The sequence below is a fragment of the Carassius gibelio genome, chromosome A17 (assembly GCF_023724105.1).
Source record: "Carassius gibelio isolate Cgi1373 ecotype wild population from Czech Republic chromosome A17, carGib1.2-hapl.c, whole genome shotgun sequence".
NCBI classification, from domain to species: Eukaryota; Metazoa; Chordata; class Actinopteri; order Cypriniformes; family Cyprinidae; genus Carassius; species Carassius gibelio.
The window spans coordinates 20,993,864-21,018,576 of record NC_068387.1 but is presented as its reverse complement, the minus strand read 5'-3'; the positions used below and the strand labels follow the sequence as shown (position 1 = coordinate 21,018,576).

Sequence of the window (24,713 nt, the reverse complement as noted above, 5' to 3'; positions counted from 1 at the left end):
TCGATTATTCATATTCACCTTCTAGAGTTCACTTCCGAAACATTCAGTCAGTTTAAAAATATGATGTATAGTATTCGACAGGCAATTTTCAGTCAATTTTATTTCACTTTACAAATTCGCTTCCACTAATTCAGTGGTTAAAATTTGGAAAAAATTTAGCATTGCACATCTGGGAACTGCAGGGATAGCAGTAGAGTATCAATGCCTGATCTGCATCTGCTGTAAGTCGCTCACCAGCAGGTGGCGCAAGCGGGTGTTGATGAAGAACAAAGCAACAGGTAGAGCAAGTCATTAATTCACAAAAACTGATCTGCAGAAATGGAGTAAGCGGTAAATTGAATGTTCAGTCACTAAAAATGCAAAGCATTATTTTTTCAGCTAGTGGAATTCAACATGCTTTTTTTTGTTTCAAAGACATTTGTCATTATTTTACTTTCATATACAGAATAATAATAATAATAAATTTTTTTTTAAAAAACACTGTCACAGAATTGATTGACCAAAAGTGAAATACAATATAAAGAATCCGCAGTTATAAAAATCAAATCAGTGTTTTTAAATTCTTTCTATTTTCCCATCATATTTATTTTACTATTAATTTTATATTTATTCTAATTGTATTATTCCCTTAACATTTGCATAATCAAGAAACCAGTAGTTTTGAATGTTCTCAGAATGTTCAGAAATAGTGTCTTCATAACTTAATGTGAATATTAGCAAAACATTCTTAGAACATATTTTTGTTAGCTGGGACTATACTTAACAACATTCCCTGAACAAGTTCTGAAAAATCAATCTTTTAAGACAACTCAGTTATAGCGTACTGCCAGTTACCAGTCAGGTGAGAAATTCAGAGCGTTTTTCATTCAGAAATCTATAGACTATTTTTTTTTCACTAAATAGTCTATAGATAAATGTGCCTGCAAATAGCGAAAGCTCTTTTGCATAGTCTCACAATGAATGGCATTTTTAAAATAAAACTATTTAATGGTGATAAAGCAAAATCCAAAATACAATGTAAGGACTCAAAAGCATTGAGATTGCTTTTCTAGCAGTGAGTCGCTTGTGAATTGAAACCCAGTCTTGTCTGGCAAGTCCGAAACAACCAAATCAGAACAGGCCAGCACTCTGTCTACAGGTGAAGGGACCAGAAAATTAGGCCTCCCAGCTGTGGGCTCCACAGTTGCTTAAGCCAGATCTTATAAAGTGAGTTTAAACAGTCATGTGTTTGTCCTTGGGCGGGTATATAGAAAACCTCTGATTATGGTGATGGTAAAAACAGACTCTTGCTGAGATGACCATCTCGTGAGTCGTGATGCTAACAAGGTCTTCTGGCCCAAATGATGTATCATTGTAGCTCTCAGCTGGATGGCATGGAGGAAGAGATCTGATAAGTGTGTTACAGGATGAGTTGTGTTCGCTCATATAGCTGCAGCGTGTCACCATGCTGAGGAAATGGGGCTAGAGAAGAAACTCCTGCTGAGAGAGCAGAAAACATTTTGCGAGATATTCTAGGGATCAGCTCTAGGGTGAGTCTGCCATGGGCAGAATTGTTGCTTTGTATCTGCACTGGTTGCTGATTATTGTGTTATGGACTTGGGGCATGATGCATAGAAGATAAAATATGCATATTACAGAAGTCCCACGCAATTCAGTGAAAAACAAAGGAAATACTTCAAAAAGAGCCCCTCATTAGAATATCCATCTTGATTAAACATTTTCAAAGTGTTTTCTTCAGTGATCTGATAATTAATATCATCACTTGGCACCTTCTATGAATTAGTGCTAGAAAAATAATGAATTTTCAGTTTAACTTTAAGAAAATGTTTTTTTTGTCAACTTAAAGATGTCAAATTGTTACATTTAAATACATTGCTTTAATTTGGCAAGGTGTATTTGTTCGGGGCGAGTGCTGAATGGAGTACTTTTTGTGGCTTTGTGTGCTTTTTGCGTCTTCTAATGCTTTTAAATCGATTGAATGCTTTAAAAACACATGCAAATAATAAACTTTGTGAGAACACAGCAGTGACCCTATTGGGGCAGTGACATCCTCTACTGCCCTGAGCATCAGGCAGTCCTTATTATCGAGCCATGCATGTAAAAATAAATAAATTCCAAAAAAAAAAAATTCCAAATATTTTTATTTATTTATTGGTGGAAATAATGTTGTAATTCAGTTTCTAGTAATAATGTAGTAATTACATTTTTGTTAATCAAAATAAATAAATTGAATAGGAAGATTGTGGTAAAATGACATTTTTTGACATGATTTTGTTTGTTTGATCCAGGCACAGACCCAAATTACCATTTTTAATGGGGACATTTAATGTGTTTAAGACTAGTTCTTTTTCATGCTAGGTTAATTTAAATTTTCTAGATAGTAGTAATTTTCTAGATACTAGTATCACCAATATCTAATAGTCTCAAGACAAAAAGCATTTGGGATGTGTGCCTCTAGTGCTTTAAAAAAGTAATGAGACACCAAAATGTAACATATTAATGGAAAGTATCACAACATAACACATTCCTTTGTTGATGATGGCAGCGTGCTTTGTTAGATCTGTCAATTTCATAATGATATTACATTGTGTATTAGTCTTTTCACTGATTCAACTCTAAGAATGTCAGAACTATGTGATTTCAGAAAGCCTCCCAAAGGTCCTTGTACAGCTGTATTTCTTTCCTGGCATCATCAGCTTGATTGTCAAGTAAACATTGCCGAGTTGTGTCAACCAAAATCAGAGTCATTGATAAGAATGCATCACAACAATGAATGCAATCAATCAAGGGCCCAAGAAATCCCCAGTATCATTAAAAACATGAGAGAGAACAGAGATGTATCATGTGCAATCAGTTTGATTAATAGAGCTGCACCGCACTGCTAGAATCCCACAGGATTGGTCCTATATGACGTTAACATATTACTTTTTCTTTTATTATATTTTTTACTTCTGAAAAGAGGTAAAGATGCACTAAACTTTTTTTTATGGGGCTGCAAAATAAATAAGATAAGAAAAGATAAACCAGAACCTACCAACTCAAAATGATAAGCACTGTTCAGATTAGCTCTTTAAAATACCTGAGACTGTTTCAGCGATTTAAATGACATATTTTCTTTATGAATACCAAACAATGAAAATTTAGGGTTTGCCAGATTTAATACGCCTTTGCAGTAATTTATTCCTTTGAGTTTTTTTTCTTTGTTAATTCCTAGAAAATCACTAGATAATAGATGCAAATGAATCATCTTCAGCATCATTTTTCTGAAAATGGTACATTTTATGAACTTTAGTGTTCATCAGCGGTTCAGCTGTTGCTGTGGTCAGCTGGTAGAAAATAGTGCCAGCAACATCACTGTTTGTATAAAAGCATCTTCTACGAAGTAAATAACTGAAACATTTTGCAAATGCAAATCCCACAACATTTTCTGTATATTATGCACACGTTTCATATTTAAATTGTTATTTGTTGAAACGGACAAGTTTGTCTTTGAAGCAGGCATGTACTGGAACTATTATTAAGTTCAAGACAGCTCCAATTTGCCCTTGTCACTTAACATAGCCATAGTACAGCGTCATATCAGCTTCTATCGCCAAGGGCGAACTGCAAAAGAGTAAAAAGATGTTGGAGTGGTTGTCAATCAAAGAATACGAGCCTCACGTTGAAACTTAATTGAAAAATCTCATGATATTTATGTAGGGTATCATTGCCAAAGGGCATCTACAGCATCTTAAAGAAGCCAACAAATTAAAAACAGTTCCTCAATTAAGGAAAATATTACCGGTTATGCGCTCCACAGCTCAGGCTTACTTTTGCTATATAACAAGTTGTTAAAAGCATGTTTTCCAACATGAGAGTAAATAACTGGACTGCACTTTGCATGGTTAAACATTAAATCCTCTTTCTCATGGTCATATTAAGTCCATACATATGGGGTAAATTTACACAGGAAAGTACCATGTTGATGGTTAATGACCATGCTTAGTGCTTTAGAAACTGAGAGATTGTGAAAGCTTGAGATCAGGGCAACAGCATGTGCACTAAAGCCAGCTCCAGACGGAAGGCTAACATTGGTTGACTTACGCTTTGCACTAAACAGGCTGCCATCAGCAGGCATTAGATCGCTACTCACTGTGATTCACCACAGCAAACTTCATCTGAATACATTACCAGCTGATTATTTCATCACTGCTCAATAAACAGATGGGGTTATACAGTATATTTGGACTCTACATGCCCATATACTGACTCATCAGACTGACTCATAAATTGTATTGTACATAACTTTCAATACGTAAATGTTTTAAAGGGGTCAAATAATGCAATTTCAATTTTTCCTTTCTCTTTGGAGTGTTACAAGCTCTTGGTGCATAAAGATTTGTATAGTTGCAAAGACTAAAGTCTCTAACCCAAAGAGATATTCTGTATCAAAGTTAAGACTCTGCAATGCCCCCCTAAAGCGGCTCGTTTAAACAAGCCCCCACGTCTATGTCACTATGTGGAAATATTTGCGTAATGATGCAAAAATGTACGCACAAAGAAAGAAAGTGTGGTTTCAGTAACACAGAGTTGAAGCAGACATGTCAGGAAGATGCTGTATCTAGACGAAAGCAAAAACACTTTATTTGGCCTTCTGAAAGTAGATGCATTTAGGAATCTTTAAGATTACTTAAAACAGAACACTAAACACATTTTATGGCTACCAATTCGTGAACCTAAGAGAGAGTGTAATTCTGACAGAGAGAAGAGAGAGTGAGAATGCGCAGCTGGGTGTGAAAGCAAAAAAAAAGAGTGTTGAAACTGTTTTAGATACTGTATCTAAAAATCTATATTTTTGACAACACTAGTTGCTATGGGGCATTATTTTTAGGGTGGTTGCTTTAAAATTCCTTGTGGTCATTAGGTGGTTTCTATGTGGTTTCTCACACAAAATAACCCTCTTCTGAGTCTCAAGTTCATTCCTCAGTGTAAGTCTGTGGGATTTGTCAAAACACACCTCTCCACAATAAGCTGCATGAGTCGAGGCCGCAAACAATGCAAGCTGAATTATAAAAGAAAGTTTAATACTTGGGGTTAGGGGTTTTGTGAAAGTATTGATGCTTGCTTTAGTACATACTGTTAAATAAATGGGAATTTGTCTCATTGATTGGTCAGGTATTGATTAAATTGCAGAAAATGACATGATCTGTTACTTATAATGAAATTGTGTACTGATGTTGTCAAACAAAAGATTTATGAAATTACCTTTCGGCAGTAAGGTACTCGTATAATTAATCATACAACGTCACAGCAGACTGTTGTCAACAGATGATACATCATGGAAGGCAGCCATACTCATTGCCGAACAAAATCTCCTTGAAAATGAATCATGATTGTTTAACAATACCACACACTTATTTAGTCAGAGAGCGTTTCTGCCAAATAAACGTGACTCTGCCTGTATGATGTTCAGTGTTGTCCTGTAGGAGCCAAAACACGTGAGGAGAACTTGAGCTTTGGTTAGATGTTTTTAAGACCATTTATGATCTTTTATGTATTTTCTGCATAAAGTTGTCGTTGAATTTTTTTTAATTTTATTTTAGTGTTTAATGTATTTACAAATTTTGATTTGTTTAAATATTTACATAGCTTTAGATCTTAATATTTAGCAATTATTTTTTTTTAAATGCTTCTTGTAGATTCTGCAATTGTTGTGTAAACTTTGTAGATGGTGTAAATTAATGCATTCATTTGACGGTCAAACCATGAAAAATCCCTTTCATTATTTCAGTCATTTTGCCGCTAATTAAATAGTCATTAGGAGTTGCAGCTCATTTATGATTACCCTGAGGAGGAATGACAGAGGGACTTTGCTGGCTCCACGCTATATTTAAAGAAAAAAATAATAATTAAGCCAGTTATTTTCTTTTTTTCCAGTTTAGTACACAGTGAAGCAAACTAATTTATATATACACACAAATATAATCATTGCTTGAGTTCATTTAATGATTTTGATTTACATTTAATAATGCTGTTACTATAAGAAAACACTTTGCCAAGCTCTGTGATGCTGAATTATAACAGTAAACGAGCAATTATATTTTTTATGTGTGTTTCCCCATAATCCAGTGTGAAAGGATGCGGAAACACTGAGGTTTGGAACATTGCGAAGATAAGTAGCTTATCTCTCTTTCTGCAGGTGTTTGAGAATGAAATCCAATCAGGGAATTTCAGAAGGAATTCATTGACTCTTGAACTCCAGTATATTTGAGAAAAAATTATTCTGGATCCTCTAATATGGCAAACAACACTTCAGTGTGATCAAAGATGAGAATATAATTCATGGTATATAATATAATATAATTGGGTTATAATAGAATCTGAAAATTCTATGATAAAATTGGAAAAGAAAAGAGTTTTTTTGTGAATTGAATAGTATATACATAATCAATACTCTGCAGTGTACATTTTACTCTACCTACAATGTTTTATTCAACAAGTGGTAGTTATCATCAAACAGCAATGTTTATTTTGCATTTTAATCAAATTGGAAATACCCCCCCCCCCAAATAAATTAAATAAAATAAAATAAAAAAATGAAAACAAACAAACATTAACTCCTGGTAGTCCAAGCAGTGAATCAAGAAAATTATTCAAAAATCAGATTGATATTAATTTCAGTTAATTTATCATATGGATTTAGAAAGGTCTAATCAAGCATATTTCATTATGGGGTAGACTATATGTACTGACCGGGGGTATTCTGGTATTCTGACTAAATTTTTTAATTAATTTTTTTTATTTTTTACATAATAATATGTTATATTTATATATCATATTTTATGGTATTTTTTTGTAAATATCATATTTCATCATAGTAGTCATTGTATCATTATAGTAGATGTTTTACCAGTGACTAATTTTTTTTTTAATTATTATTATTATTAAAAAAGCAGAACCCTTTAAAGCATGAAATTGATTGTTTTTCCCTCTCTGCTGCTTTGTTTTTTATGGCATGTCAAAATGTTTTCCTGCAGCTCCAAAGTGATTGATCACATGGCTTTTACAGCTCAGTTGATTGGCTTAAAAAGGCCAGTATCAATAAACAAGCACCCATGAACATACATAACATTAATAGCAGAAATGGTAAAAGCAGTGTGCTGTTCAATATGATATTAATATTTGCTCTTTCATAATGTCCTTGTCTGTTATAAAGAAAACTCAGTAGCTTCGGCGTTCAACATACCCGTCATTTTAACCCTAATCCTTAAAGAACAGAAGTACAGGATGTATATAAACTGTGTGTATTAGTTTTATTATTAGAATAAATCATAAGTATGTAAGGAATGACATCAGCATTCTTTTGAGCCACAGAGATTGGCAAAGCAGTGTGTAATATGAAAATCCCAGAAGAGTTTGTTTTTTATTTGTGAAGGACCAGGAACTGTGTGTGTGTGTGTGTGTGTGTGTGTGTGTGCGTGTGCGTGTGTTTATGTGTGTGTGTGTTTATGTTGGTAGGCCAACTGTGAAATTTTCCCTGTACATTCTTGATAAGTCCACTTTAAGACGCCTGTCTTTCTCATTTAAGTTGATACAAGGAAATCCTCCACATTGGATATGAGGTCCTTGGGAGTTATCTGGCCGGAAAGCTGAGAGCAATTTGGGTGTAATTTCTAAAACGGCAATCTCTGTAAGTGCAATGGAGCGAGGAATTACGGAAGCATAGCTTGTCCATATGCATGGTGCGTGGACGTTAAAAATGATTAAATAATTAACTGCTCCGAGACTATTCTTCAAAAAGAACCAATGAACATTAGAGTCCTCAAATTGGACAATAGCAATGATAAGAATGCTGGTAATTGCGATTAGAGAACGTTGTATACGAGTCGTGGCTTGTCGTAATGAAATTGTGTCATTCGGACAGTGTTGCTATTTAAAAAAGTATTTTTGTGGAACTAACCTTTTGAACAGGAAGCTTTACCAGGGTCGGACCTCAGATCAGAACCAACATCGCAGTTCAATAACGTAGCTAAAAAGACACACTGTTGCCACATCTGGCAGGGACACGGTGCGGCTGGGTGGTCGACTCTGAGGTGTTCAGAGGAAAGAGGCAGTGTTTCATTTTCAGTTGAACCATGGTGGTGCAAAGAAAAGGGCAACCCTCTCAGCAGAAACCGCACTACAGATGCCATTCATTTAAGAGCTGCTCAAGTGTGTCATCTCATTCCAATAAAAAAGCCCAAAGGTTACTGTCCCAGCCCCCTCCTGTCTCTCTAACACACTCCCCATCTTTCACAACCACCCTCCGTCCATTAAGTTAATGGACCCATTGTGATGTAGAACACATTTCCAGCTCTCCAGTGTTGACAGATATTCTGGGTGACGATGGAAGTGTTTGATTGTGCATCTAAAGTGTACAACTCAATACTTTCGCACTCACAGACCCCTTTCAGTGCTCTACTTCTCCTAAAGTAAAGTCCTTAACAAGATAAACCAGTAAAGAATAATGGAGGAAATCACAGCAGGCTAAGATAGGGATTCCCTCCTTAAAGAGAAAAAAGCCTTTTTGAACACGACTTCTTAATCAATTCGTTCCACCACTGATACAGTATCTTAAAAGGAAAAGCCTTTCCAGATTGTCCTAATTATATACTGTAATATATATTTACTGTATGTATGTGTATATATGTATGTGTATATATACACACACACACACACACACACACACTGAAAAAAATCATGCAACCCTTTTGTTTTTGCCTTAATTGTTCATGAAATGAGCTCAAAGATATAAGACTTTTTGTGGAATGTTGGTCCACTCCTCTTCAATGGCTGTGCGAAATTATTGGATATTGGCAGAAACTGGAACACACTGTCGTATACACCGATCCAGGGCATCCTAAACATGCTCAAAGGGTGACATGTCTGGTGAGTATGCTGGCCGTTCAAGAACTGGGATGTTTTCAGCTTCCAAGAATTGTGTACATATCCTTGCAACATGGGGCGGTGCATTATCATGCTGCAACATGAGCTGATGGTTGTGGATGAATGGCACAACAATGGTCCTCAGGATCTCGTCATGGTATCTTTGTGCATTCAAAATACCATCAATAATATTCTCATGTGTTTGTTGTCCATAACATATGTCTGCCCATGCCATAACCCCACTGCCACCATGGCACACGACACCATACACGCTGTCTGCCATCTGCCCTGTACAGTGAAAACCAGGATTCATACGTGAAGAGAACACCTCTCCAAAGTGCCAGACGGCATTGAATGTGAGCATTTGTCCACTGAAGTCAGTTAAGATGATGAACTGCAGTCAGGTCGAGACCCCGATGAGGATGACGAGCATGCAGATGAGCTTCCCTGAGACGGTTTCTAACAGTTTGTGCAAAAATTCTTTGATTGTGCAAACCGATTTTTGCAGCATCTGTCCGGGTAGCTGATCTCGGAGGTAAAGATGCTGGATGTGAAGGTCCTGGGCTGGTGTGGTTACACATGGTCTGCGGTTGTGAGGCTGGTTGGATGTATCAACAAATGGTAGAGAAATGAACATTTAATTCATGGGCAACAGCTCTGGTGGACATTCCTGCAGTCAGCATGCCAATTGCCTACTCCCTCAAAACTTGTCATCTGTGGCATTGTCTCTCTGTGATAAAACTGTGTTGTTTTGGAGTGGCCTTTTATTTTGGCCAACCTAAGGCACACCTGTGCACCAAAAGTGTTGTGTTTTATAAACTTGTTCTGTGTGTGTGTGTATGTATGTATGTATATATATATTTACACACACACACATACTCGCTTAAAATGAAGATATTCCCTACTAACAACACCGCCGCGTAAGAGACAGAGAAAATCAGTGGTTCATGTGGGAATTAATTCAAATGAGAGGAAAAGCTTCATTAGACTCAGGCATAATTGATAATTACCCTGTGTATGCGTAAATACATCTTGCGGGCCAGTGTGTCTATAATTTATCTGCCTTTCCATAATGCATCCCAGAGGAACTTTTTGGAAAAAAAAAAAGAAATAAATGATTTCAAAGAGATCATAAAAACCAAATATTAACCATATCTAATACTTAACCCCGAAAAGCATATGTGTGTCAAGCTGACCTGATTATTTTTTGTAATTGTGATGGGTATTGAAGAGAGGGGACTCAAATGCGAGGGCAAAATGACAGTCTTTAATCCAACAAAGGAAAGCCACAGGAAAATCCAACAAAGGAGTACAAAGATGAAAACTGAGGAAGACCCGAAGGCTGGGTTAAACTAACACAGGAAACCTCCGTGGCTGGAACTACCAGAAGGCTGGCGAGGTGGAGGCTTTGATTGGGCTCAGGGGAGAGCCGGGGATCGGTGCTCGCAGTGCGGGGCGGTAGCGGCGTAGAACAGCAGGTAAGGTTCTGTGGGGTATAAAGGGTGAGCACAGAGAGGTACAGGTAGCGATAGTAGATAACTAACTTCACCCCGGCTAGACAGGACAGGACAGGACCAAGACAAACTGCTAACACGGACGCCAAAGGCAACGGCTTCATTCGGAAGTAACAATCTGACAATGAGACACGGGAACGAGAGGGTAGAAGTAGCCCAAATAACAAGGCAAGATGAGAACCAGGTGGAGGGGGAATTATCTTAATGAGAAGTGAAGACAGCTGTGACACATAAGCGAAGAGCGAGGGAGACAGGAGGGGAAAAACCAGCAGGGGGAGACAGAGGGAGAAGAAGAGAGAGATAGAGACAGGATCATGACAAGACCATGACAGTACCCTCTCCTCAAAGAGCGCCTCCAGGCGCTCCAGCGGGGAAATGCTGGCGAGACCGGAGGAAATCATCAATGAGCGAGGGGTCCAGGATATCCTTAGGGGAGACCCAACTCCTCTCCTCAGGACCATACCCCTGCCAATCGACTAAGTATTGGTAACCACGACCCCGACGCCGCCTATCTATGATCCTGCGGACGGTGTAGACCGGGGAGTCTTCGATACGAACGGCAGAGAAGGACGTGGGAGGGGGGGAGCGAGAGGTCGGTTTAATGCAGGAGACGTGAAACACCGGGTGAACACGACGAAGATTATGCGGCAACCGGAGTTTGACGGCGACAGGGTTAACGATCTTGATAATGCGGAACGGCCCGATGAAGCGGGGAGCCAGTTTACGGGAGTCAGACTGGAGGGGTAAATTAGATGTAGAAAGCCAAACCCTCTGACCCGCGGCATAGCGAGGACTCTTGACACGCGATTTATTGGCAGCCACGCACATGCGTCTCTTAGAACGACAAAGTGCGGATCTCACCCTCTTCCAGGTTCGTTTACAGCGACTGATAAAGGTCTGAACGGACGGGCAGTGAGAATCGGTCTCTTGGGACGAAAATAAGGGCGGTTGATAGCCGAGGCAACATTGAAAGGGAGAGATACCAGAGGCTGAGGAGGGGAGGGAATTATGAGCATACTCAGCCCAGGAAAGCTGTTCGACCCAAGATGAGGGATTGCGAAAGGCTAGACTGCGGAGCATGCGGGCAACAATCTGATTGGCTCGCTCGGCCTGGCCGTTAGTCTGTGGGTGAAAACCCGAGGAAAGGCTAGCAGTGGCCCCTATGAGACGGCAAAATTCTTTCCAGAACTGCGAGGCGAATTGCGGACCCCTATCGGACACGACATCGGTGGGCAACCCGTGATACTTAAACACATTATCAATCATAATCTGGGCCGTTTCCTTCGCAGAGGGAAGTTTGATAAGAGGAATGAAGTGCGCCGATTTTGAGAAGCGATCGACTACCGTCAGGATGACAGTCTTGCCGGCTGAGGGCGGAAGACCGGTGATAAAGTCGAGAGCTATATGGGACCACGGGCGAGAGGGAACAGGTAGCGGTCGGAGAAGACCAGCAGGCGGAGAGTTGCCTGCTTTGGTTTGGGCACAGACAGAGCAGGCAGCGATAAAGCGGCGCGCATCACGTTCTAAAGAGGGCCACCAGAAACGCTGGCGGATAAATGCGACAGTGCCTCGAGCACCGGGATGAACCGCTAGTCTAGAAGAATGGGCCCATTGAAGAACCGCTAATCGTGTGGGAATGGGGACAAAAAGGCTGCCCCTAGGGCAGTTACGGGGAGTAGCGACGTGAGAGAGAGCGCGTTTAACCTGTCTCTCGATTCCCCAGACCGTAGCCCCCACCACCCGACCGGAAGGGATAATTTCCTCTCGGGGGGTGCGGCCGACCGAGGGATCGAAGAGTCGAGACAACGCATCTGGTTTACCGTTCTTAGAGCCCGGACGGTATGAAATGACAAAATCAAAACGCGTAAAGAAAAGGGCCCAGCGAGCCTGACGCGAGTTCAATCTCTTGGCGGAGCGAATGTATTCTAAATTGCGATGATCCGTTAAAACAATAAAAGGGACAGAGGATCCCTCTAACCACTGCCGCCACTCACCCAACGCCAGGCGGATGGCGAGGAGCTCTCGATTCCCGACATCATAATTACGTTCAGCGGGGGAAAGGCGGTGGGAGAAGTACGCGCAAGGGTGTATCTTATTATCCGACGCTGACCGTTGGGAAAGAACGGCTCCCACCCCCACCTCGGAGGCATCGACCTCAACGATAAACTGTCTAGAGCTATCTGGGGTGCGGAGGATGGGTGCGGACGTAAAAAGGGTCTTTAGCCGGTCAAACGCCTCCTGCGCAGAACCGGACCAACTGAAACGAGACTTAACCGAAGTGAGGGCAGTGAGTGGCGCGGCCACCTGACTGAAGTTGCGTATAAAGCGGCGATAAAAATTAGCAAAACCGAGAAAGCGCTGTAGCGAGACACGAGACTCAGGGACGGGCCAATCGAGCACGGCCTGGACCTTGGTAGGGTCCATCTTGATCCCCTCTGCCGAGATAACGGAGCCTAAAAACGTTATAGACGAAGCATGAAAGGAGCACTTCTCGGCCTTAACAAAGAGTCGATTCTCAAGCAAACGTTGGAGAACGCGGCGAACGTGCTGCACATGAACCTGGAGAGAGGGCGAAAAAATCAAAATGTCATCGAGATAGACAAAAACGAATAAATTGAGCATATCCCGAAGGACGTCATTGATCAGAGCCTGAAAGACAGCGGGGGCGTTAACCAATCCGAAGGGGAGGACCCTATACTCGAAGTGGCCGAGGGGCGTGTTAAAGGCGGTCTTCCACTCGTCCCCCTCCCGAATGCGTACGAGATGGTAGGCGTTACGTAGGTCGAGCTTGGTAAAGACTTTTGCCCCCTGCAGGATATCGAAGGCTGAGGACATCAGTGGCAAGGGGTAACGGTTCTTAATCGTGATGTCGTTCAGCCCCCGATAATCAATGCATGGGCGTAAAGAACCGTCTTTCTTCTTAACAAAAAAGAATCCGGCGCCGGCAGGCGACGAGGACGGAACGATTGTGCCGGCGCTGAGAGACTCAGATAAATAATTCTCTAAAGCCTCCCGTTCGGGAGCAGAAAGAGAATAGAGCCTACCCCGAGGGGGCGTGGTCCCCGGGCGGAGATCAATAGCGCAGTCATACGGACGGTGGGGCGGAAGAGACATGGCTCGAGAACGGCTGAACACCCCTCGCAAATCGTGATACTCCTCCGGAACCCCAGTCAGATCTCCCGTCTCCTCCTGCAACACAGAAACAGAAGACACGGGGGGAACAGCCGAGGCTAAACACTTAACATGACACGACAACTTCCAAGACAAAACAGACCCCCTAGCCCAGTCAATGTGTGGATTGTGAAGTTCTAACCAAGGGTGCCCCAGTACTAAAGGGGTAAAAGGAGATTGAAAAATTAAAAAGGAAACTGTCTCTTTATGGTTGCCAGAAATGGTTAGAGTTAAAGGGATAGTCTGTTTCTGTACCCTAGGTAGGGCGCTGCCATCAAGGGCAAATAAAGAGGTGGAGTCTCTTAGCGGTGTGAGCGGAATACCTTGTTGGAGCGCCCACTTCTCATCCAAAAAGTTTCCCTCGGCCCCAGAGTCGATCAAGGCCGCACAGGAGGCTGACGACCCCGCCCACTGGAGATGCGCTGGAAGTATCGTGCAGGAAGTGGAAGGGATGGACTTAGTGGTAGCGCTCGCCAGTAACCCTCCTCCTACTGGCGAGCGTTGGCTTTTACCGGACACGAAAACACAAAGTGAGAGGCACTAGCACAGTACATGCAGAGGCGGTTAGAGATCCTCCTCTGACGCTCCTTAGGCGAAATACGCAGACCACCCAGCTGCATGGGTTCCGGTTCTGAGTGGGAGGGGCTGACTCGAGGCGGCGAGAAGAGACTCTCCTCTAGGCGATGAGCACGACGGCGCTGATCAAACCGTCTCTCCACCCGGATGGCCAGGTCGATAAGGTCGTCGAGCCGGGCGGGGATTTCACGGACGAGGACCTCGTCCCGCACCTCTGGAGACAAGCCCTCCAGGAAGCGAGCAGTCAGTGCGGGCTGGTTCCACCCACAGGTGGTAGCGAGGGTCCGGAACTCAACGGAGAAATCCGGCACGGATCGTCTTCCCTGCCGGAGTGTGGAAAGTCGACGGGACGCCTCCTCTCCGTAGGCGGAACGGTCGAAGACCCGGATCATCTCCTCCTTGAAGCGCTCAAAGGTTGAGGTACACTCTGCCTCCGTCTCCCAGTTGGCCGTTCCCCATTCGCGAGCCCGCCCGTGGAGGAGTGAAAGAACGAAAGCCACCTTGGCCCTCTCCTTAGCATATGTAACGGGCTGGAGCGAGAATACCACCTCACACTGGGTAAGGAAAGCGCGGCACTGAGTTGGCTCACCCGAATAGACCGGAGGATTGTTTATCCGAGGCTCCGTCTGACCCGGAGGAGAATAAGAGGCGGAAGGCTGGAGACGCAGGTTGTGGACCTGGCTGGACAGCTCGGACATTTGGGCAGCCAAAGAACCGACGGCGTGTCGGGTAGCGGAGATGTCTTCCTCATGCCTCCCGAGGAGGACGCCCTGGTGCTCAACGGCGGTCTGGAACGGACTGCCACTCGCTGAGTCCATCGTGGTCAGATTGTTCTGTGATGGGTATTGAAGAGAGGGGACTCAAATGCGAGGGCAAAATGACAGTCTTTAATCCAACAAAGGAAAGCCACAGGAAAATCCAACAAAGGAGTACAAAGATGAAAACTAAGGAAGACCCGAAGGCTGGGTTAAACTAACACAGGAAACCTCCGTGGCTGGAACTACCAGAAGGCTGGCGAGGTGGAGGCTTTGATTGGGCTCAGGGGAGAGCCGGGGATCGGTGCTCGCAGTGCGGGGCGGTAGCGGCGTAGAACAGCAGGTAAGGTTCTGTGGGGTATAAAGGGTGAGCACAGAGAGGTACAGGTAGCGATAGTAGATAACTAACTTCACCCCGGCTAGACAGGACAGGACAGGACCAAGACAAACTGCTAACACGGACGCCAAAGGCAACGGCTTCATTCGGAAGTAACAATCTGACAATGAGACACGGGAACGAGAGGGTAGAAGTAGCCCAAATAACAAGGCAAGATGAGAACCAGGTGGAGGGGGAATTATCTTAATGAGAAGTGAAGACAGCTGTGACACATAAGCGAAGAGCGAGGGAGACAGGAGGGGAAAAACCAGCAGGGGGAGACAGAGGGAGAAGAAGAGAGAGATAGAGACAGGATCATGACAAGACCATGACAGTAATATTTTAATATTCTTAAATATTTATTTATTTATTTGATATTTCACATATTATTCACAATTCTTGTAAGCCTCATTGATGTCATTTGTTGATAAAATGTTTAGAATAATTTTTTCATTTTGTAACATTTGGTTTCCATATTTTTTGACAGTTTAAATTATTTTTATTTATTTTACAAATGTTACTTGTATAAAGGTTAATGTATTTACTACAGCACTTTGTCCTAAATTGTTTAAATGTCTTTTTATATATAATTTTTCTGTAAAAAATAAATTGTTACATCTGAAAAAAAAGTCAGTCATGCTGTTTTGGAATGGCATGAGGTTTGCAATCGTAAAATTTTCATCTTTGGGTGAACTGTCCCTTTAAGACATTCTATATTTGAATGGCTCTGCACAACGTTGGCTTGTAACCCTGAGAGATGAATACACATTGATACTTCATCACCATTATCTTCTCAATGTTTGCTGCAGAAGTATTGAATAGATATTGAAGACTATCTTGGTTTTATTGCAAATCATATTTCAGGTGTATAATCATTTAGGGCTTTTATCTTCAGGAGCTGTCGTCATATTGTTTGTGACATGTGGTGCCACGAAGGCAGTAATGGAAGCATAATTGGATATTGAAAACAGAGAAATAATGAGATGAGAAATAACAATGGGAAATGAACCCCTGCATGCATCTGGCCTATAAACAGCTTGAAAAAAAAATGGCCTTTGGATCCTGAAAGGTTTTGGGTAGAGGAGACAATCTAGGTGTGAAATTATGAAATATGATCTAGATTCTAGACTATAAAGACGAGTGTTACTTTGACTTTACAGTTGAAACATGCTATGCAAGTATGTGCAGCTGCAATGATCAGAGAAGCCTGTGATATCTTTTGTGATGAAACTGAACAAAAAGCTTTGTTTTAACTTGTTCCTCTTGACTGAATCCTCCATTGATATGTACCGGGGGTCTTTCTCTCGCTGAGGCAATCATCAGCTCGCTGAACTGAACGGATGCACCAGTTCTCTTTCCGTCCTGGCCGGGAGACACGGACGTCTTAGGATGACAGTGCTCTGTGGATGCTTGTCCTGACTACTCTGACGTGTTGATAGGCTTTCTAAAGATAGAAGGCACCCCCATGATAAATGCTCCCAATCGACTGAACTCTGCAGCTAACGGACCTTAAAGCTTTTTTATCCATTTTACTGTTCTACTGCTGCACTGCAGAGGCTAAAAGACGAGGGCTGTGAGGTGAATAAGTCCAACGAACAAATAAGCACTCTGTGATGCGCGAGAGAACAAATGGGTTTCAGATAATCAACTGAAGCTGAAATCAACATCAGTTTCTGCAAGAAACAAGCACCTTGACTAAAGGAGTGGTGATGAAGACTATTGATTAATTAAATAACAAGTGAATTAAACAAGTGCATTAAAGGAATAGTTCACCCACGCAGCCAAAATGAGTTTCTTCATTAAAACAAGAAATTTAGCATTATCACTTGCTCGCCAATGGATCCTCTGCACTGAATGGGTGCCGTCAGAATGAAAGTCCAAACAGCTGATAAAGTCATCCAAGAAGAAACATATCGATTGTTAACTTGTTTTTAAACTGTTGATTCTGACCAAAATATGAGTCCGTAATCAGTAATAAAAGTCAGTACTCTCACATCATTGACGTATTAGCATATTTCTCTCCTAATTAAAATGTTTCACTGGAGAAAGCAGTTTTGTAGATAAATGACTCCATATTTTGACCAGAAGCAATGATCTGAAGTTAAAAACATCTTAATGATGCATTAGTTTATTACAAAAATGCAGCTTTTCACTTCAGAAAATGTTAAATGATGGACTGAAGTCACGTGGATTACTGTAGATTGTTGTGATATTTTTATCAGCTGTTTAAACTCTTGTTCTGATGGCACCCATTCACTGCAGAGGGTCTACTGGTGAGCAATTGATACAGAGCCAAATTTCTCCAAATCTGTTCCAATAAAGAAACAAACTCCTTTAGAAGGATGGCCTATGGGTGTGTACAATTTCAGCAGCTTTAGATTAAGAACTATTCCTTTAATGAACTTTTCTTCTTTTTAGAAATTCCACATATCAGGAAATGCCATTGAAGAAACAGTTCACCCAAAAATGGAAAATACTGTCTCTCGTGTCATTCTAAAAACTATTAGTCCTGTCATGTCTTTAAATGAAACAAAAATGCAGAAAAAAGTTTTTCAGTACAAAGATGAGTCATATTGAACACATATTAATAATAAAAACATACAAGCAATCCATACAGAAAAAAAAGAAAAAAGTGTGCACTATTTGAGGGAAGCAAATAATTGTTCACATATATTTCAACTGAGTTTAAGTGAATCAATCATGCATTTCTGTTTCTGCTTACTATGTCTGCACAAGGAATTCCTCTCAGAAACTTGCAAAACATGTAATGAGACTATTCAGATCAAATTCATGTGAGTGGCTGACCTGTGATCCGAGAGGCAGTCTATTAACTGGCTTACTAAACACGGTAATGATGGACAGCTGGCGAGGGTCAGGGTGCTGCCTCCAAATTTAGAGAGCGCAAATAGAAAGCAATATAAAAATAACATGCTTATCAGTGTTTATTTTATTTTATTCGTCTGGTCCAAAAATTGGACAATTTAAAAATATTTAAAAAAAAAAAAACTTTTTATTGAATTTGATTAAACTAAATTATATAAAAAGAAATGACAAAAGGATCTTCTTCTGATTAAAAGTATGCAAATACAAAGGCACTATAGTGATAAGGGGCAATAATATGGCAAAATATTATATATAAAAAAAATTGCTTAGTGTCAAACAGTGTTTAGACAAGTGCTGTGATAGTGTTAATTGCTACTTAGTGTTTAGGTGATGAAATAAATCAAATGGGTTGTTGCTCCTACTTACTAGGAAGTAAGTATTTGATCAGGAATTCAGATGTTCAAAGCAAAGATATCAAACTCCGATATCAACTTTTTTTTTTTTTTTTTGTAAGTGGATAGGAATATATTTAACTGTTGTCAACCAAAGTGACTTCCTGGGAGTTGTAAAAGCAAGGACCTGTCTGCGTGTGGTGGACAGGAGGTACGGAGAGGGAGGGACGGGAGGTAATTGGGGTCAAAAACATTTCTGCTGGTGACACAGATGGCAGCTGTCTTGGGCCTGTGAGACTCAAACATCATAGCGATTGTGGCCTTGAATTATACTTCTCTAAAAGATTCTACCTCAAGGACTAGCATTTTTTAAATGTCTTTCTGAATTACATTTATAAATATTTGATTTGGTATAGCTTTCCCAACAAAACAAAGAGCATCCATCAGTCAAAAAAGGGGCTCCACCTTGCAAATGTATACATAATATTTCTATCCCTTAACCTTGAACCTAACCCTCACCCAAACTTTTCTGAATTTTTTGATCTTCATTAGGATATTATTTAGCATGTTTATAATTTTTTTTCCTTATGGGGACTGGTTTCTACAATGTAGGTGATTTTAAGTTTAACAATCTTTCTTGGGACATAAAGTCTCCACAATGTTGGGAACTTTTGTTGGATTTAATTCATTTCTAGTGACAGTAGTAAACGCACACAGGTGCATATCTCTCTCCTGAAAAAGTATTTTCTTAGATCCTCACCAATAAATGTTTTTTTTTTTTTTTTTTTTTTTTTTTAACCTTCAGGTGTGCATACATTTGAATCCCAAAATAAATTTTACAAGTGGTCTCTGTGGGACAGTCAAGGTTCAGTCACAGGCTCATAGACGTCAATAAACAGATCCTGCTGTGCTGCTCTCACTGTGGATGACTGCCAAGTGCCGTGTAGTTTGAACACTAATGTGAGTTTCCTTTTATTTCACACTCATATAAACATTTAGAAATACAGCCTTACATTACTTGCTCACCATGAATACTCTGCAGTGAATGGGTGCCGTCAGAATGAGAGTTTGAACATCTGATAAAATCATCACATTAATCCACACAGCTCCAGTTCATCAGTTAATGTCTTGGTGAAAGAGAAAAGCTGTGTGTTTGTAAGAAACAAATTCATCGTTAAGGTATTATACATTTCTGGCCAAAATATCAGCCCATAATCCATAATACTTCATCCAGAAAAAAATTATATCCCCTTTTTCTGACAATGCGTGATCTTGATCATATTACTCAGTTGATTCAGACGTGAAAACGTCTTCACTGATTAAGCAAGATTATGGATAGAAGACTGATATTTTGGCTGGAAGCCATGGTTTTGAAGTTAAAAACATCTTGATGGATTGGTTTATTACAAATAATCAGCTTTTTGTGATGTATTTTCAGATGTTTGAAATCTCATTTTGACGGCACCCATTTACTTTAGAGGATCCATTGGTGAGCAAGTGATGTAATGCTAAATTACTTCAAATCTTTTCTAATGAAGAAACAACCATCTACATTTATGCATTTAGCAGACACTTTTATCCAAAGTGACTTGCAGTGCATTCAAGCGCTACATTTTTTACCAGTATGTGTGTTTCCTGGGATTTGAACCCACAACATTTTGCACTGCAAATGCAATGCTCTACCACTGAGCCACAGGAACACATCTAGACCTTGTATTATTTTATTGTTACCATTCTTTCTCTCCAGTGGGCCAGCAGGAGCCGAAAGATGCAGACAGATCCAAAGGTCCCAGTCCCTCACTGTGACGTACATGATGGGAGTCAAATCAATGAGATGAGGCTGAATCAATGAGATGTCAGTGTTGTCTTATCATTGCCTTTTGAAGCTTAATGATGATCTTGCAGCTGCAGGTAGAGGACATTCTGGGTTTTTCTGGCTATTTTTCTGTCAATCATCACTCACAGAATATTTGAATATCTTTTAGTCGAATTAAACAGTGTCTGGTGTTCCTTTCTGACTTTTTAAAGATAAATGCAATAGGTTTTAAACAACTTTTGTTAACTATCATTCACATGCCTCTCACACTCTTTGGCTTCCTCACTGCTACAAGTGAGATTGATGGGGTGTACAAACTGGCAAACGCTTAATGGGATTTCTTTATCACTGCAGTGATTCACAAAAAAATGCAGTTTGAGGTTTGAACTCGGCTGATGGAGTGAGCTGCTCTGTTGCTCCATGCACATTTTCCCTTTTAAAAATAACACTTTTAATAGTAATTGTATAGATTTTTCTAACATTACTTTTTTGACCACATGGTAGACACAGAAATCAATTTATAGGGTATTTTTCACAGATTTTTCAACCTTAAAACATTTAGAATGTTTGCCAAAAAAAAAGAAAAGCTTTTGATAAATAAATGCCAAACGGTATGGTACTGATAGAATTCCAAACTTACTGTATAGGTTTGAACATTAACGGGAATAGTGGATTTATTATAACAATTCTAGTAAATATTTATTAATTCAATATTTATTTTGCATTGGAATGACAACTAGCTGTTGTCGGTAAGTTTGATAGTAAACCAACTCTTATAATAAGGCAAATATCAAATCACACCGTAACCTCTCCATCACCTCTTTTAATATCTCCAGAATAGGAAAAGGACCCAGAGGGCTACTCCCTGATTTTAGTAGAGCTTACATCACCCACAATCTAATCTGAGTCATTTTGCGTATATGGTAAAGCCCCAGATGAGGTTCTTTGTCATAGGCAGTGACCCCTCCCCATAAACACGCTCAATTCATTTGACTTGACAGAGTCCTGCATAATGTGAAACAATATATTGCCACAGGACACATTAGGAAAGACCGTAAAAACACAGCAATACACCTGCACCACTGAGAGCTCCATATGTACGGCATCACTAATGCAGTGGTTATCTTCTAAAAAAACAAACAAACCTCAGTTGCTATTCAATAATGGAATACTGATGGATGATGATGAGATCAACACACTAAGTCCAAGGATGCAAAGAATTGAATTGCATTTGTAAAACTGCAAATTCATGAAAGGCAAATGGGTCAACCAAAGAAATGTCTGGGCTACATTTCACTGCAAAATCAATCAATCAATAAATAATTATTTTATTGAATTATTTTTTTTCTTCAACATTATGTTCAACTGTCCTTGCTGTAAAATGAAATATCATTTGTATTTATTTATTTATTTATTTTGAATTTGTGATATGATCCAGGCATTTCTTAATGTTTTCTGTGAGATTCACCCAATTAATCATGACTCAACTATTCATCTATATATTCACGTCTAGAATGTGTTTACACTTGGCAGGTTTGGTTTGATTAAAACAAACTGCTGTTCATTGGAATAAGTGTGAACACAGCCATCCTTGATGTGCACCAAACAAGTTAACCGAGAACCCATGAAAAGGTTCATCTCGGTCCTCTTCCAAACTCAGGTGCTGTGACTTTGTATCTTTGGTTACAATATTAAAAACGACTAACTGGATCTTTTACTTTTTGGTCCAGACCAAGAGAACTGAACTACAAGTGTAAAACACACTTAAAAATAGAGTATATATGTATATATACACACATGCATATAATTTTCACTATTAACTAGTTGCTTATTAGCACACATATTACAAGCATATTGGTTGTTTATTAGCATATTAATGCATTATTTAGCATTAGCATATTTTAGATCTTTTACAACTACCCTCATAACTATTAATAAGAAACAAATTTGGAATTTATTGAGGCACAAGTTAAGCTAATAGTCAGTTAATAGTGAGAATTGGTCCCCAAATTAAAGTGTGACATACACACATCTTAGTGAACTCCCTGACATTGACGTGTCTTTTGTTTTTTTAGGTTATAATTTGACCAAACAAAATAAAGGGGAGACGACAAAGCTGAGAAATGAAACCCAACATCGTGCTGAGTGAAAGAAGAAGGTTGCTCACCTCCGATTTTCCAAAAACCAATTTCCAATCTACTTATTCTGTTCTCGCACAGTATGAGTCATCTAACACACGGAGCAGCGCAGCTCCAACTGTATTCTCTATGGGGCAGGAAACATCATTTAATTTCAGCATTTTTGCTGAAAAACTGCTGATGTATATTTCTGCCTCTTTACCTCTGCTTTCACCTTCTCAGGTTCATGATTCATGCTTGGTTTTTGCATTTTAAAAAAGGTACAAAGTCAATTATATTTAGCCCAAACAGTCACATTAACAGTCATTAAAGTGTGAAAAGTAATTAAACACTAATTTGAGAGCATTTGCAGTGAGTGCTCTTGTTGTCAGATGTTCTGCTTTAGATCATCTCCTCACTGTATTGTTGTGGACAGGACCATTCATAGTCAGCACCTCTCTAAGCTTAGGAACAGTTAATTGATTAGCCATGCCACCTACTCCCTCTGAGCCCTCTCTCTAAAGATAAGTGTCGTCTCTGAAATCGAACCCTCTGCCTGGCATGCTTCCGTCTGATTAGCTGGCGGAACAATTATCTTAATCGTGTCATCTTAACAAACCCCCGCGATAAGCCGCCTTGGGGCCAGTAATCCAGAAGACCTTCGCCTACACGGCAAACTGTCCCTTATCTCTCTTCATAATAAAGATGAATTAAGTTGAGGAAAAGACAACATAAAGTTCCCATTGCGGGTGTTTACGCGTCTTTGTTAGTGACAGTTGATAGTTTATCAAATTAAGAAATTAGGAGTCAAATCATCATGACTTAACAGCATTTAATGTGTGGAAAAACAATGTTAGAAAAAACTAGTTAAGTAATGATGAGTGCATAGCTAGCTTGCAGTGCACAAAATAGCCAACCCTCAATTCTCTATTCTAGTCTCTGTGTGTAACTGTTCAGAAGTTTAGGGTCAGTAACATCTTATGCTCTGCATTTATTTGATCCAAAAAAACAAAACTGTAATATTGTGAAATATTAATATAATTTAAGATATCTGTTTACTATTTTAATATATTTTAAACATAATTTATTCCTGTGATGCTAAAACTGAATTTTCAGCATCATTACAGTCTTCAGTGTCACATGATCTTCAGAAATCATTCTCACATTCTGATTTGCTGCAGTTTTTGTAAATACAATTTATTTGAAATAGAAATGTTTCGCAACATTATATCTTTGTTTAATTTAGTTTTTTCACACTTTTATACATTTTTAAACTTTCGTTTTAGTCATTTTATTAAATTAACTGTTTTTTTTTTGTTGTTTTTTTTTTATTCAGGTAATGTTTTTTAAAAGATTTTACTTTCAGTTAACCAAAATAATAATGGTCTGAATGCTAAAAAAAAAAAAATAGCACAGCTATCCTTAACAAAGCCACATAATTTGAGGTTTCAAATAAGAAAGAGTTTCTATAGCCACAGAAAACCCATACCAATGTTCAATACTTAGGCCTGAAGCACAAAAAAAGTATCAGAAAGCAAGTGTTTCTAGCAGCGTAAGCTCAATTTCAGAGTTTTGCAACATGGCTGAAAGGGCTAAATTGTTTTCTGTGGAGAGCTACAGTTAGAGAAGAACCTTGCTAAATAAGTTAATCGAGAATAGTTAGCACATCTGATTTAATGACACAAAGGGTTTGAAGGTTATTTTAACTCACCTTCATGGTAGTTTGTTACCACCACATGTAGTATGTTTCTGACCTTACGATTGGGTTTGCCTAATCTTATACAACAAACAAATATTTACCCATAATAATCCAATGGAAAGGAGCTCATTAATATTGGTCTGAAGTAAATGTGAATCTTCAGGTCTGAAGTAGGTGAAAGCATAACAGTGGGGTGGAGGCGGCCCGCGTGGTGGGATTCAAAGCAGATGCCCTTTCCCCTGGAAGGCCCCTCCTCTCATAGCCACACAGATCACAGGAGTTCCCTCTCAGGCCCCGTCAGACCCCTCACGCTCTAACATTTACACTAAATTACCAAGCTTCAAAGTGCACTGTATGTACCCAGACTGAAATGATTAAGTCATAGATCCTGACAAACAACAACACAAGGATTCAATTTCACTGTGGAATTTTGCTTACATTGTGATTAATGGATGTGATTTGTTCGGTAAGCTGATCTAAATCTAATTTAGACTTTAATAGGGGTCTTTTTCAATAATTGCACAATTGCGGCAACTCCAAATAAATGATACAATCAGCAAATGTCATATT

General features: G+C 39.8%; 1 long non-coding RNA gene across 1 annotated transcript in view; it reads left to right on the top strand.

The window, feature by feature from the left end:
* Positions 1-23,547, top strand: part of LOC127933234 (uncharacterized) — a 35,986-nt gene extending 12,439 nt beyond the window's left edge. The window contains exons 2-4 of the long non-coding RNA XR_008147470.1: positions 19,317-19,471; positions 20,259-20,422; positions 22,403-23,547. This is a non-coding gene — a long non-coding RNA (uncharacterized LOC127933234). The remainder of the gene's footprint in view (positions 1-19,316; positions 19,472-20,258; positions 20,423-22,402) is intronic.
* The last annotated feature ends 1,166 nt before the right edge of the window (positions 23,548-24,713 follow it).